The following is a 17,292-nucleotide window of genomic DNA, read 5'->3' on the forward strand; positions in this document are numbered from 1 at the left end:
TTGGGCCTAGTTTGACACTGTAAATGTCCATAGAAATCGCTAAACCTTAATTTCTGTCACCTGCAAGTCAGGTGAATAAGTATCTGCATAAATAAACTCAGTTATTCACATAAATGCTTCCATTAAGCTGTAAGGCTAAAAGCCTTGGACTTTATTTTGTCTAGAGTGGGAAATATTTCTTTTAGACCCTGTAATGCGTATATGTCCATCCTGCATCTTCTTAACACAGGTCTTCAAAGGATCCTAGGAAGACTGAGCGTTTAGCAAAAGAAAGCAAGAGGCTTGAGTTAACCAGAACAATATTTAAACAAATTACAGGGGCAGAATTCACTCATGATTACTTCTACTGGCATGCAAGGACATTTTCAAAAAGGAGAAGATCCAGTTCCTCTGGATGCATTTTCCTAAGTTCTACGTATTGTGGACCATTTTCAAGTTTAATGAGTATTCCTTCCTAAGTAAAGTAGCCCCATCTCCACCTTAGAGTGAGGCTAAGAAATGAACTGTTCACACTTCAGTGTTGGCGGGTTTTTTTTACGTTTTTACATCAAATGGAATTTCAAAACACACATATACTTTTTACGACAGATAAGTAGAGCAAATTTGGAGCATAAAATTAGCAATTTAACTTTGTGGCATGACAAAGACTTGTATGTTTCTATGTAAATGATACTGATCCATTTTTTAGGATTTCTTTTGAGCTTTCAATTGGCAAACTTTGAATTAAACTGTAAAGCTAAAAAAAATAAAGATAAAGCAAGCTTTTAAATGTTACAGTGGTTTTTCAGATAGTTTCATGAGCTTTATTATTGATATTTTCTATTTGAAGAAAATACCTTGAAAGAATAAGCATTTTAAAGCCACCTCTGTGTTATCATAAAAGAAAATTAAATGTTTTCCTTATCATCAATTAATAGGATTAGCTACAATGAAAATTATGCTTGCTGATGACATACTTGGAAGTATGGAATATCATAAACTCTTCCTCAGTCACTACACTTCTAAAGTACGGGGACTTCAGGACACTTTCATGGCTTATTCACATGATGGACAGGAAAACAAATTGTTCAATTTATTAAGTCCCTAAGAGTTACTTGAATCTATCATGACATACATGGCTTTCTCTATGCCAATGATAGGACTCCATTAGTTACCTTTCTGAAGAACACTGTGAGAGGACAACCAAATGCCTTTGGTAATCTGTATAAACAGATCTCAGCCATGGGTTTTGTTGTTTGTTTTTTTGTTTGTTTCTGGTTAACTATCAGCTTTCCCATGTACAACTAGTAACTGCCCTTTTTGAGGAAGCTGGACTTTGATAAAAAGCTCATGTATTAGTGTTAACCATGCATTGTCTTCTTTAATTTAGTATATGTATTTCTAAGTGATAAGAAAGAACTATCTGACAAGATTGTGGCTGGACTGAGAGGGCTGACCAACTTTGGAGGTCATTCCCTTACCACTGCTATTAGAGTATTTCTTCTTGATGGTGCTTGCTGTGAGGAGGTTTTGGTTTTCTCAGGCTTCTTTAGCTATATGGTAGGTTCCAAGATCTCTGGGAGAGGAGATGCCTGCCCTCTTTTCACATCCTCCTAGAAATGTGGTTATAGTTAAAGTCAGTAAGTATCAGAGCTACATAGAGTTTGTGTCCAGTTGTCAGACAGTATTTGGTATGGGCAAAGACAGAGAATCTTAGTTTGTTATAGCTCAGCCTTAACATCTGCCATTCTTTGATTTTCTGGCATACTGGAAAACCTACCTATCTCCTGCAACTGGACAGCAACATAAGACTTTTTTTCACAGTGTAGTTGGTTCTGTGTATGTCTGTGAAGAATAATCAATTTGGTAGTGGGTTTTGTTCTTCTGGACTTTACAATGTTGATACGCTTTAGGAATTCTGCATACTCTTTATTTCTTACAGCATGTATCCTGCATACTTACTACTTTCTGCAGCATGCTCTCTGACTTGATCTGAGAAGCACACATGGGCAGACTGATAGACACTTTCCCAGGCTTCTTCAGTGATAAAATTAGGACCAGGCAGATTTTTCTGTTGGAGGTACCATACTCAGAACTGGCATTACATTGAGAGTCAGGGAGGGAATGGTTTTACAGCTGTTTTAAAACGGTTTTGCAGCCACTACCAAAACGGCTCAGTACATGGTACTTTCTTCCACAAGTTACTTTCAGAAAAGAGACCTGCTGAAACTAAGCTTACAGGTCATATGAATTATCCTAACAGGCTGCAAATGACCCATAAGCCAGAAGCTATACCTTTCTGAACTGCCTTTATAATGCAGAAGGAGGTAGTTGTTTTCAACTTTGGCCATGTGAAGATGAACTGACCAGGTGAAGGCCTCATCTACTGTGTGATAGCTGTGTTTACTAGTTAGCCCTGTTTCATTATTTGACTAAAATTAATGAAGTTGCTGGCTGACACTCTAGAAACCACTAATGTATCTGTAATTCATTTGCCAACTTTGTCAACTGAGTATTACCTTATATATAGCATTGCAATCTTATTAGCTATGTTGAGGAAAACTAAGTGTTTTACTAGGCAGACTATCTAATTTGCAAGCACAAACTTTATTAGGATATTTAAATGCTATGAAGATTGCATTGTCCATGTCGAAGAGGCGGCATTAAGGTTACATGGCTGCCTTACCTCTGTATTTGTATATGTTATCCAGTTTAATCAAAATTTAATGTAAGTCCTTTTTAAATGTTTTATTTTGTAGTAATGTGAATAGCATACCTTTTGCTTTAAAGTTAGAAAAACAGGCTCTCAGACCTAACCTATTTTACAGCAGTTCTTTCCTGCAAGTAAAAACCAACCAACAAACAAGAAGGTGGCATATTTATCATGAGGATTTAACAGTAAAGTTATTTCTTCAGATGCACAGCATTCAACATCCTTGATAAAATTAAAAAGCCTTATTCATTAAATAAATTTCAGCACTGGCACAAATTAAAATCTCTCTTCTCTAGGCATGTTATTGTGACTGTGTGAGCCTGTGTATGCCACTATTTGAGTTCTTTTTTCTTGTTTGATTGTAGTACAGACATGTTTTGTGCTCAGAAATACAAGAAGACTAATGGGGGGAAAAATAATTATATCTGTATGATAGGTTGCAGTGTAGTTTCTCTGGGGCTTTTTTTTTTTTTTGGTTGGTTGGTTTTGTCATATGCTGTATCTACTAGATTGCAAACACATAATCTTCTCAGTCAGCTGATAGCAGTTTGAGATATTTTAGTTTTCTTGCTGAATATTACCCAGCTTTAAAAACTTTACCCAGCTTTAAAAAATCCTGGTGGGGATATTTTGCTCAGAGTTTTTCTTAGTGCAAAAAGAAAATGAGAGCTTATCTGGAGCCCCAAATGCATAGGGTGGGTTTTAAGCAAGGGGTTAAAACTACTTTTCACAACTAATAAAATTTCAAATGCACACTGTATATGTTTGTGGGAGGGGGTTACAAAATGGGAATCCTCAATACCAATTGGCTAGTCTCTATCAGCTGCAGTTCAGCTCAAGCTGCTGCTGAGGAGCAGTATTGATCTGAAGAGTTAATGTGTAGGGAACCACAGAGAAGGATTCAGTCGTTTCTGAGAAGGGAGCCAACCTCTTCCAGTAAGAAAGCGGTTTCTACCTGTCTTTCCTGCCTGCGAGATCCTTTGTGAATGAAGGGGAACACGAGAAAGGCCAGTTCGTTGCTACAGTGATTCAGAGAAAGAGGTATTGCTGCTGTGCATACTGCTGCTGCTGCTGATCTCGCTGAGGCTGCTGCAGCTTCCTGTAGCAGGTAAGGCTGCCTTTTCTGGGGAGGGGAAGGAGGAGGAATTGGGATTGCATGGCGGTGGCTGGGGCTGTGGTGTGGGGCCCTGAAGCACTGCACGACAGGACGCTGGCTCCATGGAGGAGCCGCGGGGCACACGCGAGAAACCTGGCCGTGTGGATCAGCAGCCTCTTACTTCCTGCTCATCCCGGTTTGGAATCGCAGAACTTCAGTAAGTTCTAAACAAAGTGTGCAAGTCCGTAGTGCTTAAAAGGAAGAGGGGGCAGCGAAGGGAGAGGAAGAAGCTGCACCTTTCCCTCCCCGCTGCGCAGACGTCCAGCACTCTACCAGGGTGGGCAGCGGCTCTAAAATGCACAGGTACGGGTGCAGATGCTGGGCTGAGGGGTAGTGAGATCAGTGCCACTACATCCTGCCAAATTGGGCACCTGTTCCAGCTGAAAGAGAAAATAAAGAAGCGATGGGCTGAAACTTGTGGAGCTGAAAAAATGTATTTGCCATATTTCTTTATTTATTTCCTAAGCAGTCAGTCTTATGTGTGTGAGGGGAGGCAGGAATATGGGGGGGGGGGGGGTGTGTGTGTGTGATATCTGCAGCATTGGCTTTTAAAGTGGTAGGGTTCAGTTGAAAGAAAGACATGAATTGGACTTGAAGCAACTATGAAAGCACCTGAGCAGCCTTCTCCTGAAAACAAAAAAGGGCACTGCAGAAATAATTTAATGGTGAGAAATAAAATTTAGCCCTTACATGCAAGGTTTTCAAGTGCAAGCCATGATTTATTATTGTAATGTTTCAAATTGATCTTCTACAAATTAGTAGAATTCTACTGCTCATCATGTGATGAGCAGTAGAACATACGTAATCTTTATAACAACCGTTTTAATGGTGAATTTAGCCCTGAATTATAAAATCACACTGCAAGTGTGCCTCTAACAGAAATATGTGAAGGTACTTATCTTAATAAATATTTCACATAATTTTTTAATGTGAATGCTTTTGTGGGTTTGGTATTTAAATTCCAACTATTTAGTCTAGATTAAGAAGGATACATGTTTCTAGCATTTAAAATATTCCTCTTAAAGTGCATTGTGGTGGTGATGGACTTTGTGTTAATTTCTGTGTGTACTGAGTGATGGCTAACTGATTTTTTTTTTCTGTATCTGCAACTATCTGTATAGAGCTAAACAGGAAGGCAGACTATTTTATTGGTGAATAACATCAATGAGCAATTGAGGTTACTGGTAATTTTTTCTCTATTTTGAAGTTCAAATATAAATCACAAAAAGCCTAACAATTCAGGAATAATAAGTAGGTCTTATGGTAACATACCTTTTGCCGTGCATGTGACTGCATTTCAGATACAAAATAAATCGGGATTAAAATGTTTCCATGAAACCATGCTTTTAGAAAATTCAGAAACTGTGCAGGAAATCTTTATTTTGATCCTCCTGAACATATCATTAAACCTTTCATTGATCACAGAGTGTTTTTAAGAGGTTTCAAGGCTTCTTGCAGAATATTTCCCTAGATCTGAAAGCCAGATGGTTACATTGCAGAAATCAGAAGCAGCTAATTGCCAAACTGATTTGAGTGCTCCAGAACATACCAGCACACAGACCAAAGGTTTCCATCTTGTGTGATCAAACTCATTACCTGATGTTGCTGTTTGCTCAGGCTGGGGTCCCTATAAGAAATCGTAGGGAAAACAGATCCTTTTTTTGGGGGGGAAGCAAGAAAGAAAAGGCTTTAGTTTGAAAAGACTTCTTTAAAAAGTAATTTATTTGCCTTTGTCACATCTATCACATATATGACATTTTTCCTCAAGTTGACTTTATTTGGATTAATTTGCTTCCCCTTTCCTTCTGTCTCTTTCTCCCTCCTTTCCCTGCCAACTGCTCTTCATGTCAGTTCTATGGTATTTGTTTACCTGCTGTGCTGGATGGTTTAACACATAGAGATAATATAATAATGAGATAATACGATCTTCAACAATTTCCTTTCTAATCAGGATAGGTAGAAAGAATTCCCTCAAAATACTTTTGATACTTTTTATTTATTTTTTTTGTTTCCGAATAGAGAAGAAGAAATACTATTTCTGCTGCAGTGACGTACAATATAGAATAGATAACAGAACAGCAAATATAAATGTTACAGTTGCCTTCCTAGATGCAATTTCTCATTTTCTACCCACCAGTTGGAGTTTTGTTCAGAAGAAAAAGATGAATAGTAATCAGTATTCAGAAAACAAATGCTTATTTTGCTTGCTTTCAACCTTAAATATCCCATTAGTTCAATAGCTGTGACAGAGATGATTTAAAAATTTTATAGGCTAACAAATTCCTAAATTGAGTTTCTTTAACTAATTTTTAGGCTTACAGCTTTTTCAGTATTGAAATTATTTTAAATACTTTTCTGTATCAGAATGTTTCTGAAATTGTTGACACCTGTGTAATATGATAATCACATGATGTTTCTGTCTTTATTGATTTTGTCTGGATACTATTATAACACTATCTTAAAGGCGTGGTTATAAATGCTTTATAAAAGGTTAAGAAGATGTGTTTAATTAATTATTATCAGTTATCACAGAATTAGAGAGTGGGTAAGTTACATGTATCTGTTCAAAGCATCATTATCAAATTTTCGAACATTCTTACAGTCATCCAGAGCTCACGTGAATTGTCTTTAACATGCTCAAAGGACCTATTTGTCACATATCAACCTTTATAAACTATTCAGATGTGCACAGTGTTACAGGAAGACAGAAAGGGTAAAGTCACGGTAAAACTTGCTCCGTCTTTATGTAATGAAGCACACAGGCAATGGGGTGGGTACGTGGACTTGTATCTGCTGTACATGCAACCACAGAAGGATGTGCAGCCATCTCATTGGTAAAAAGTGGGGCTTTTCTTACTTTACAGCCTACTATAAAACCAACTCAATGCGAATAGTTTCCCGTGAGTTAATTGACTCTTAAAATACAAAACTTCAGATTATTAGGAACACATATTTCTCATTAGGCATAATTTATCATAAATATTGGCTTTCTTGAATGTATATGGAAAGAATTTTGACACATACATCATTCTGAAGATGACAGTGTCTGTCCAAGGGGACATCATACCTTTTGCTCTTGAACATATTGCTTATGCTTATCTTTATGCTTTTAAAGATCATAAGAATAGTGCATGTGACCTTTGCATCTCTGTTCTTATTTTCTGGATCTAATTACCTGAAGCTGTTACAATGAAGAAACAGAATATGTTTTAAGTTTGGGTGTATTTACCTTAAAACCTGAATTTTGGTCATGAATTCTGCTTCTGATTCTAACAATCTCTATCAATCCTTATATAACAATATTCAAAATTTGAGAAAAGCTTTGCCTCTATTGCTTATACTTTAATACCACATAACATAGTTACCAGTATAGATGTGAGTGTAGTGTGAAATCATTTTGTGATGACAACTTGCATTTTTGATTAGTTGTCTAATTCACAGTCATGAGGTTCTGAAAAATAATCACTTATATGTATTTCTATTAAGCAATTCTATTTGCTTCTTTTAGAAACACCAAACTATTTCCTCAATATTTTTCATAATATTGGCAGTGATATGCGTGTGTGTGTGTGTATGTGCTGAACTATATAAATAAAAAAGCAAAGATAATAAAATTGTTGAACAACTCCAGCAGAATTGTCATCCTCTTGTGAAAGTCTAGAAAAGAAACACGGCCAATTAAATTTTAGTGTAAATACATAACAAAAAATATTTCTGGAAGATCTAATATATGTCATTTGAAGTAAGAAAATACACTGATACTTTTCTCAGTATGCTGCAGAGTAAAACAGCCACATTTTAATCTTATTTTCACATTGTCATTCATTTCTGACAGCTGATAGGTTTAAACCTGTAAATTAAACACTGTTAACAAAAAGAGGCAGGAGAGAAACACAGAACCAGGCAAAATTAATGCTGATTCCACAGTGTCTTTAATTTATCTTACTTTAACTGTGACTTTTCTACTCATGTGTTAAGAAACTAATACTTCCTCATTTATCTGCTCCACTTCAAACCACATGTATTTACCTACAGCATAAGTGTATAGGTTGGCTATTCATTTGCAAAGCACTTTCAGGGATTTTAATTGTGAAAATTGTTATATAAAGCCAAATACTGTTCTGCTTTTAAATCACTCGCAAAAAATGAATTATTAAAAAGCAGATGCTCCACTTAAAGAATTTGTATGTATACACAAGTTTGGGTGTGTTTGTACAGACCCTTGAAACAGAGACATATTTATGAGACATTTTAAAAGGTGAATGTAATTTGAGATTGTATGCCACACTGAGTTTAAGGTGTCGCAAGGAAATGAATTGTGGTGCATGGTGGCAACAGCGGCTTAATAGACAAATGCTACTAGGAAGGGATGTTGTTTAAAGTCTTATGTTTTATAACACTCTGTTAGGAAAAACAATTTGATTTATACTTTCTCTTAGGCAACTGTTCACTAGAGGAACTGCAATATAACGTCTTATACCAGAGAAGTCCCCTTTCCTGCCCCTTCTTCTCCGCTCTAGATTTCACTTTTAAGGAAGTCTTGGATGGGGAGAGGAGAGGTAGGGTCTGTGGTACGTTATTTGCTTCAGTATATTCACTTTTACTGGCCTACATTTAGGAGCTGTATGTATTTATAAGTGGTCATGTCATAGTAGGGGAAGTCATGTTGTGGTGTATTTTCACTTCTGTTATTTTGTATTGTGATACTATTAGATTCCACAGAGTAAGCCTGATAGTGTATTTCTTAAGGGAAAAACTAGGGTAAAGGAGTGCATATCTGGTCATCCTTCATTAATACAAGTTGCTGTTCAGAGACCTGAATTTAGGATGGCTAAGTTTGTCTCTGTTTAGGATGCCACTTAAGAGTCTGCCTGATATTAAGAGATAATTTCTGTATCCACCAGCATGGTTTTAAGAAGCTCTCTGCTAAAGAAAGTACTCTTTTTCCTGAGATATGCTATAACATATTTATCATTTCTCATTACTGAAAAGTCAGCATTGCTATCAAACGTAACGAGTAAAACATACTGTTTTGGGCACTTTGTTTTATTGGATCTCCTTTCTTAATTTCATTGTTATTTATTGTTCTACTGATTGATTTGTTTTCTTTTATCCAATGAAACCCACTGTAAGGGATGCTGAAGTAGCTGCTTTGCCAAATGCCAGGAAGGGGTTGCATTTCCCTGACAGATCAAGTGAAATTTGTCATGGCTTGTTATAGCTATATACTTTCCTGAAATCTTGTAACAAATATTTTGCTTCACGTTTTGTTCGGCTTTGCATCATTTCTTGTGTTTTGTCTCAGTACATCGATTCTTACTATCTATAGCAAAATTTAGATATAAACCGCTCTTACTATATTTTAGTTCCCAATGTCACTTTATGTCTTATACCACTGAAAACTTTGAGAACAGCATGAAATATGATGGGATTTGCGTCAAATTAGAGATGAACCTTGAAAATTACTTCAGCTAAAGGAAAACACTTCAAAGTAACATGGAGAATGTGTTAATGATCTGATGGATTGAGCTGCATATTAAAAATAATTATGGTAGGTAGGAAAATGATGGTAGTATTAAAACCCATTCTTGGTTTGAAATACTTAACTAGAAAAAGAGAAATTAGACCTGGCTAAAGGTAAATAAAACTTCTTTGTTTCAACTTTCCTGGCATTGATGGAAAGAGTCCTGATTCTGTTCATTGCCAGAGAAAAAAAGCTGAGTGATTCACTGAAGAGACAGCTCATTGAACAGGTACAAGAGACTTGATTCATCAGCACCTTTCTTGTTGCACTCCAGTAGTAATTGTTTATTCCTGTAGAAATTGGCTTCAGTTTTGGTTGATACTTCTCTCTTTGGGAGCACAGAGCAGGAATAAAGCTGACTTAACCTTGACTGGGGGCTCTCAGTCACAAAGGTAGTACTGTTCTGATATTGGCAGATAGCATTTACCCTGGCAGAGAGTATGGCTGCCATGTTGCCATGCTGTTGCGTACCTGCTGGTAAAGCTCCTTTTGAGATCTGTGCTTAGTGCTGTTTAAGAAAGTCATGAAACTCCACTGTGGATTTCCTTGGAAATGGACCAACAGCCAGCAGTTACCTGGGTCTAACCCTTTTCCTTCAGGTGTCAGACTTTGTCCAGAACATATTCTCCTACTAAATTTTTGCTGTCTGACATCTGCCCCCGGTTTGGCTGTTATAGGAAAATGAAGAATTAATTAAGCACTGATTAATAGTAACATGTAAACTTAATGAAGATTCACATAAAGTGTGAGGCATGGCCTTGGGCGATTTATTTTCTACCAGCCTGCCATTTTCTTACCACCTGTCTTTCCCATTCCTTAATTTATAAGCTATATTTTAGGTCAAAGTTTTGACTTTCCCATCATGTATTTTTTCTCTCCAACCACTCATAAAGATTAGGTAATCTACTTCAGGCCTGAATCCTGCTGTCAGAAGAAGAAATTTTACACAGAAGCAGAGAGATTAATGAAAAAGCAAGTCTGCAAGTGTGTCTAAAAAAGGTTGTTGTGTGACTAAAATGCACGTGATGTTTGAAGGACTGTCATGGTTTAAACAAAGTCAGCCATAAACCGCACAGCCCATCCACTCACTCCCTGCCTTCTTGCCCTAACCCCTGCTCCTGGAGGGACGGAGAGGAGAATCGAAAAGAATGCAACTCCCACGGGTTGAGATAAGAACAGTTCAGTAACTAAGGTATAACACAAATCACTACTGCTACCACCAATGATAATAATGCTAAAGGAAATAACAAGGGAAGAGAATACAACACCTCAGTACCAGCCAACAGATAACTCGCCCCACTCCCCCCAGCCAAGCACCGACCGATACCTCGTCCAACCCTGCAATCCCAGCCCTTCCGGGTTAACTCTTGGTTACATCCTGGGCATGACGTGCTGTGGTATGGAATACCTCTTTGGTCAGTTTGGGTCAGTTTGCTTCCTCCCGGCCTCCCCTCCTCCCTGGCAGAGCATGAGGCTCAGAAAGTCCTTGGCCCGACCAAACATTTGAGCAGCAACTAAAAACATCGGCGTTATCAGCTCTCTTCCTAGGCCAAAAAATGAAAACATAGCACTGTGCTAGCTACTAAGAAGGAGAAAAACAACTGCTACTGCTGAACCCAGGACAAGGACTTAATTTAATATGTGTGTTCATAGAAAGGGATATCTCACTCTAGTGATTAAGGCATACAATAACCACCTAAACTAGGCAGAATGAAATAGGTAGGACAGTGCCTGTTTCTAGATGGTCTGTCAAGTATCTGTCTGTTAAAAGACAAACACATCCAACTACATAACACTTAGTGAGGATGCATTTTACTGTGTAAAACTTCAGAAGACTATCATGCTGTGTCTTTCTACCCTAAGACCTAATTTTTTACTTGAAGTAGCTGAACTCTGCTGACACATGAAAACTGGCAACAAAGTTGGCCAAAGATTGTTCTTGACTGCATATGCAGATGGCTATCTGCTGTATATAAATGGGTGTATATAAACAGGAATGAGATCTACAGAAAATGTACCATATAAAAAATATTGCTGTTCAATCTTTATTTTCTTTCTGGCAAACATGGCATCTGTTCTCAGCAGTAGGAGCAGAGACTAATTCAATCCATCCAAAAGCTAGTTTCAGTCACAGAATTAAACCGCTACCAACAAAACCAAAGCGAAGAAACAAAACCACCACGGGAAAAAAACAACAAACAAAACAAAACAAAAAAATAACAAATCCAACAACAAATTTTTGCTAAAGTTAAGTTCTGGGTACTCATCCAGATAGTCCAGGAGACAAAGTATCAGCATCATTTGCTTGGCTGTGACAGAAAGAGATGGTGATCAAGGAATAGATAGCAGCCTTTTGTCATAAGCAGTTGGTTTCTGTATGCTCTTCCCTAGTTTATCAGCTGCCTCCTTACACTGGGAGAATGCATTTTTGTTCAATTACTAAATCAAATAGACATCAGGAAGAAGAACTCATCAGTGGCCTGCATACAGTCCTGTTTAAGGGTGAACAACTTCTGCCTTTTAATATTGGCATGCTATTTAAATGTTATAGAAAATCATATTTGTTCATCAGGTAGGTTCCAGAAATACAAGTGTAAAACAGAATTAAAAGTCAGAGAACCATGTGATACAGCAGTTTTACTGTATGTTAGACACTTAAGTAAAGCTGTATGTGGTTCATGGGGACTTCATTGTTATGCACAGGAAAAGTATTTCTCTGGATTTGGTTCCAGAGCTGGAGAGTGAACTGAATTGTTTAAGCATGAATATGTGTCCTTCCTGAAAGCATGACTGGAAGGAAAAATAAAAAAAGACTACCTTTATACTCAGGCTCTTGCCAGTAAAATCAGTATGCCATTGTGAATTTCAGTTCAGCAGGTAAAAGTCTCAAAGGGTCTTGAGGAAATATGAAGGAGATAAGTATATAATTTGAACACATGAAAAGCAAAATATGCCCTAACAAAAGAAATTAACAAAACAGCACATATAGTAATATTTAGTAACTTACTGTGATATATCTTAGAAATGTAATCAGAGTTATTCTCTGTAGATGCCCTGGAACTTACAAAAAGTGCAAGATAGATTCCCTTAAAACACTGCATATACTGAGAACAGCTGTATAACAGAGTCATACAGGAGGCAGTCATAGATATTTTTTAATTTTGCAAGGTGAAAGTGAAGGAGGTAGAAGCAAACCAGCTGTGCTTCCTAGTAGCAAGTAAAAGTGCTTTCAGGTGTCAGGATTACCAGTTTCTCCACTACTTAGCAAGTTCTCCTGCATATGCTCCTCCCAAATTACCCATTCAGTTCCTGGAGAAAATGTCTTCCTCTCAGCTGCTAAGCCCATTATTACCTTTGTCAGGCAAAACTCGTTTGTTAATGTACAGTGATTTGTGTAATAAATCCATTTATTATTCACCTTTTTGCAAAGAATTGCTATAAGCTTCTTATCAGTAACAATATTTTTTTTTTGGGGGGGGAATAATATTGATTTAAACTTTATTTCAGGAAACTTAGGAGGAATATAATTCCTTCATTTATGATTTAGCAGTCTTGAGGGATGGTGTCCACAATTCCTGCTTGCATCCACAATTAAATAAAGCTGCCAGGGTGCAGTAAAAAGGGAGAAATCTTTTGACAGGTTTGTCTTAAATGATTCTGAAGCTCGGTCCTATTATCTAGATGAAACAGTGCAGAACTGGTATTAACTCCTGAGCTTATGTCTGTGCAAAATCTAGAGTTCCGAAAGTAGCAATTAAATGGCTTAATGTTGAAAACCTCCTGAGCTGAATTCTGAAGGGCAATATTAATTTGTCATGTAGTGCTGATTCATATTAACTGGAAGTTTATTAATTTTCACACAGTCCCAAAGTCTTGCACTATAAAAGTTAGTGAGGAATAAAGCAATTTGAAATTAATGATTCTTCCTTAAGATAAAACTTGAGACACACATAAGCATACCTTTCTCTATATGTGTAAATAAGAATGTTTCAGTGGAACATTCTAAAATTATTCCTGTATAAATCTGAAATTTTTCCTTTTTTTCCTACCTATCTTTAAGAGCATATTTACAGTCTCAATTATTATCAGGCTGAATGTTCTAACAGAATGTAAGTCCATAGGGCATTAACAAATCTCTTGGCTTTTAAATAGACTGTGACCTATTTGTCTACAGGGCTACTTCAATAAAGCAATAACTCAGTTAGGTTAATGATGGATCATGGTGTGATTCGATTTGCAGAGTGCAGACTTGCCCATTATCCCCTAATGTTTGTATGGGTCATGTTATCACATCTAAATAACGATTCATGCCACCCCTTGTTCTTCGAGATATTGCAACGATTACAGGAAAGCTGGGCATGCCAGTACACAAAGCCTTTAGGGTTCTGTTGACTGCTGTTGAATTATTATTTTAGCTAGAGTATGATAAAGCACAAAAGGCTCAGGTTTCTCTGTGACTGTGACACCTTCCTCTTGTGATTCAGTTGGCCATCTGGCTAAGCAGACAGGCTGGACATTAGCAGAAATCAGATCTGTCTCTCCCTGCCTCTTGCTTCTTGCTTTTTTCTTTTTTTTTTGGTAAGGAAAGTTAGCTGACCCTGACCTTCTGTGAGAGATTATTTGCAAGTCAAGTGCCTTCTGATGTTTTTTCGTCTCAGCTTGAGTCTCTAACATAAAGGTGAAGCAATTTCCAACAGGAAGGAAACATCAATACTTCTGCACTGACTGTAGCAATCACACAGGAGGGACTCAGGCTGATAGCTACATTGGGAAGTGGAGAAAAAGGACATGTTTTCTAGTTGTGAATACCCTACAAGTACCAACATAATAATTTCTTCTTCCATTGCTGCAGCACTGTTATTTATTCTGAAGGATTGTCCTTACTTAGGAGCAGCAATTCAGCAGTGTGATAAGAAGTGAAATTTTGAATGTGCTTGTAAATGCTAGCAAAATGCTCTTACATTTATTTTTACTTCTGATTTTGGGGGATGATCTAGGTTTTCTTGCCTACCACTGCATTTAAACTCAGTGACCATTTATACTCAGTGACCAGCAGCTCACTGGTCCAGCTGCTGGCAAAAACTTAATCTTGTTATACATTTCCAATAAAACTGTCATAAACCTCACTAGCACTAAATCTTCCTAACATAAACCAGTCCTAGTTAATATATATTACAGCTAAAACATGAATGGGCAGAGGAATAGTTTCCTTATATTTTCTTGATCAAAGATATAAGACCTGGGGAAATAAAAAAAACCCATCTTTGTTTGCTACCAGTGACACATGCGACCTTGATAAAGAGGAAATCCCTGTAAGAAATAATAATGTTCAAGTGAATTAAGTTCTGTCATAGCTGAATCTAAAGGTTCTCCAACAGCTTCTGTTGCTAAGAGGAGAGAAGAGTTGCACATAGCTCAGGAAGGGTTTTCTAAGGAAAGGCACTGGTAGTGAAAAATCCAAATGGAAACCACTTGTTAACATTGCTTTTTCCCACTTTCTCTGCTTCTAGACAATGACAAATACAACAACAGTCAACACTGTCAAGTAGTGATGAAATGCCTAAAAATATATTTTTTTAAAAAACCCTTTTGACTTAATTTCTCATCCACCTACACAAAGCCCCTACATTTCCGAAGTAGTTCTAATACTATAGAGGCGGTTGGTTGCTTAAATCAGACGTTAGAAATAGAATTGTATATGATTAATATTGCTGTGTTGACCTGTTAGACATGGAATAAGGGGAAAAGATGGGCACTTACAATAAATGAGTTACCATACAATATATTTGGCTCTCATTATCTAATATTTTTATTCTGCTCTAAAAGCATTATACAAGGACTCCCCCAGAAATAGTGTCAAGGATCTCAAAACTGTAAGTAGATTTCAAACCTAAATTAGATTTCCCAGCTGCTTAGTGGTATCTACTCACAGTGAAATAGTGAAAAATGGCTTTTGAAATGTTTACTGCCTTAAAAGTCTGAAAAGCTTTGTGTATTTTTATTTGCTGAGAGTTGCAGCAAATTTAGGACTCGCAAGTCCCTTGTGATAGTTGCCTGAAGCATTAATAGAAAAAGGTTTTCCTACTTTTCCCTCCTCTTGCATCAACAGTATAATTATTTTTGAGGATCAATGTTGTATTCCTGTGTTTGGAAGCTTGAAGTCATGTAATCTTACATCTCTCAGGTGTTTTTCCTCTTTAAGCATATAGGGCTTAGTGAAATTTGAAAGGCTATTCAAACCTACCATTTGCAAAACCAGAATCAAAGGTCTTGCTCCCTCCTTCTCAGCTCTCATTTCCAGTGATAAATGTACCAAAAATTTCTGATGTTTTGATCATATCTAAGAAATATTCGGAATTAGTTCATATTCTGAATACAGTGACCTATCTTTCAAACACTGCAGACTAATACCAGGGAAAACATGAAAAATGGGCATTTTTTGTAAGCAAAGCAAATATTGTCATTCAAACATAACCATAGTTGTAACTATTATGTAGTAATTTTACAGCAGAATAATTTTTGTAATGAAACATAAAGGCTTAACATTTTAAGATTTCAAAGTTGGTGGTGATGTTGATAATTGTAGATTAAGTTGTCTGCCAGGTACAATGCAAAAAAACCCATGGGATTTTTCCATTTTGTTGTGGCATTTTTGTAGATTAGGTTGTCTGCCAGCTACAATGCAAAAAAACCCATGGGGTTTTTCCATTTTGTTGTGGCATTTTTGTACCACTATGTCCTTATATTTTTAAACTGAAAACAGTGCGGTGAAAAAGATGGCCTGAAAGAAATTGTTGGTTCTGTTGCTATTTTGCATATAGACTAGTGGAATCTATTCCTAGAAAGAAGAAATTGTGAATTTCACCATGACAAAATATCTACATAGGAATTTGTGACCTATTTTATTTGCTATGTGAAAATATGCAGTGAGAATACATACTTAAGTAATTGTTCTCTTCATCATCTTTGAGAGGATACAGTTAGGTTTCTTGTTTATGTCTTGGTATTTTAAATGGAAAACGAAGATCCTCAAGAGGACTTAAGGGCCATAACTTCCTTCTGTTGCATTCTAATTCTTGAATAGGAGCTAAGAGTCTAGATCTTTCCTTAGGATTTAAGTTAAACTCTCTGTCGTGGTTTAAACAAATTCAGCCATAAACCACAGAGCCCGTCCACTCACTCCCCCCCCCCCCCCCCTTCTTGCCCTCCCCCTACACCCAGAGGAACGGAGAGGAGAATTGAAAAGAATGCAACTCCCACAGGTTGAGATAAGAACAGTTTAGTAGCTAAGGTATAACACAAATCACTACTGCTACCACCAGTAATAATAATTATAAAAGAAATAACAAGAGGAAAGAATACAACACCTCAACACCAGCCGACCAATAACTCGCCCCACCCCCCAGCCAAGCACTGACCGATGCCTTGTCCAACCCTGCAGTTCTCTGGCCCTTCCCGGCAACTCCCCGTTACATCCTGGGCATGACGTTTTGTGGTATGGAATACCTCTTTGTCTAGCTTGGGTCAGGTGTCCTGTCTCTGCTTCCTCCCAGCTTTCCCTCCTCCCTGGCAGAGCATGAGCCTCAGAAAGTCCTTGGCCAGACCAAACATTTGAGCAGCAACTAAAAACATCAGTGTTATCAGCACTGTTCCCACGCCAAAAAAAAAACCACAACAAAACACAGCGCTGCACTAGCTCCTAAAAAGGAGAAAAATAACTGCTACTGCTGAACCCAGAACACTCTCATATAGAGACTGAACCTAGATGAGAAGCAATGCCATATAGAAAATGATGCTTTTTATGTCAAATGCAAAGCTTTTTGTTTGGAAGCTATCAAATATTTCTTGCTTATGTCTTACCTAAATACCCATAGAAACATAAACTTAGCCGTGTTATGAGTGTTAAGAAGCTCATTAGAT

The 17,292-nt window shown here is 37.3% G+C and overlaps 1 long non-coding RNA gene across 1 annotated transcript in view; it reads right to left on the reverse strand.

The window, feature by feature from the left end:
- The window catches only part of LOC136009275 (uncharacterized), a 28,594-nt gene extending 11,759 nt beyond the window's left edge, over window positions 1-16,835 (reverse strand). Inside the window, exon 1 of the long non-coding RNA XR_010610455.1 lies at window positions 16,797-16,835. This is a non-coding gene — a long non-coding RNA (uncharacterized LOC136009275). The remainder of the gene's footprint in view (window positions 1-16,796) is intronic.
- Window positions 16,836-17,292: the final 457 nt, after the last annotated feature.

This window comes from Lathamus discolor, chromosome 2 (assembly GCF_037157495.1).
Source record: "Lathamus discolor isolate bLatDis1 chromosome 2, bLatDis1.hap1, whole genome shotgun sequence".
Classification (NCBI taxonomy): domain Eukaryota; kingdom Metazoa; phylum Chordata; class Aves; order Psittaciformes; family Psittacidae; genus Lathamus; species Lathamus discolor.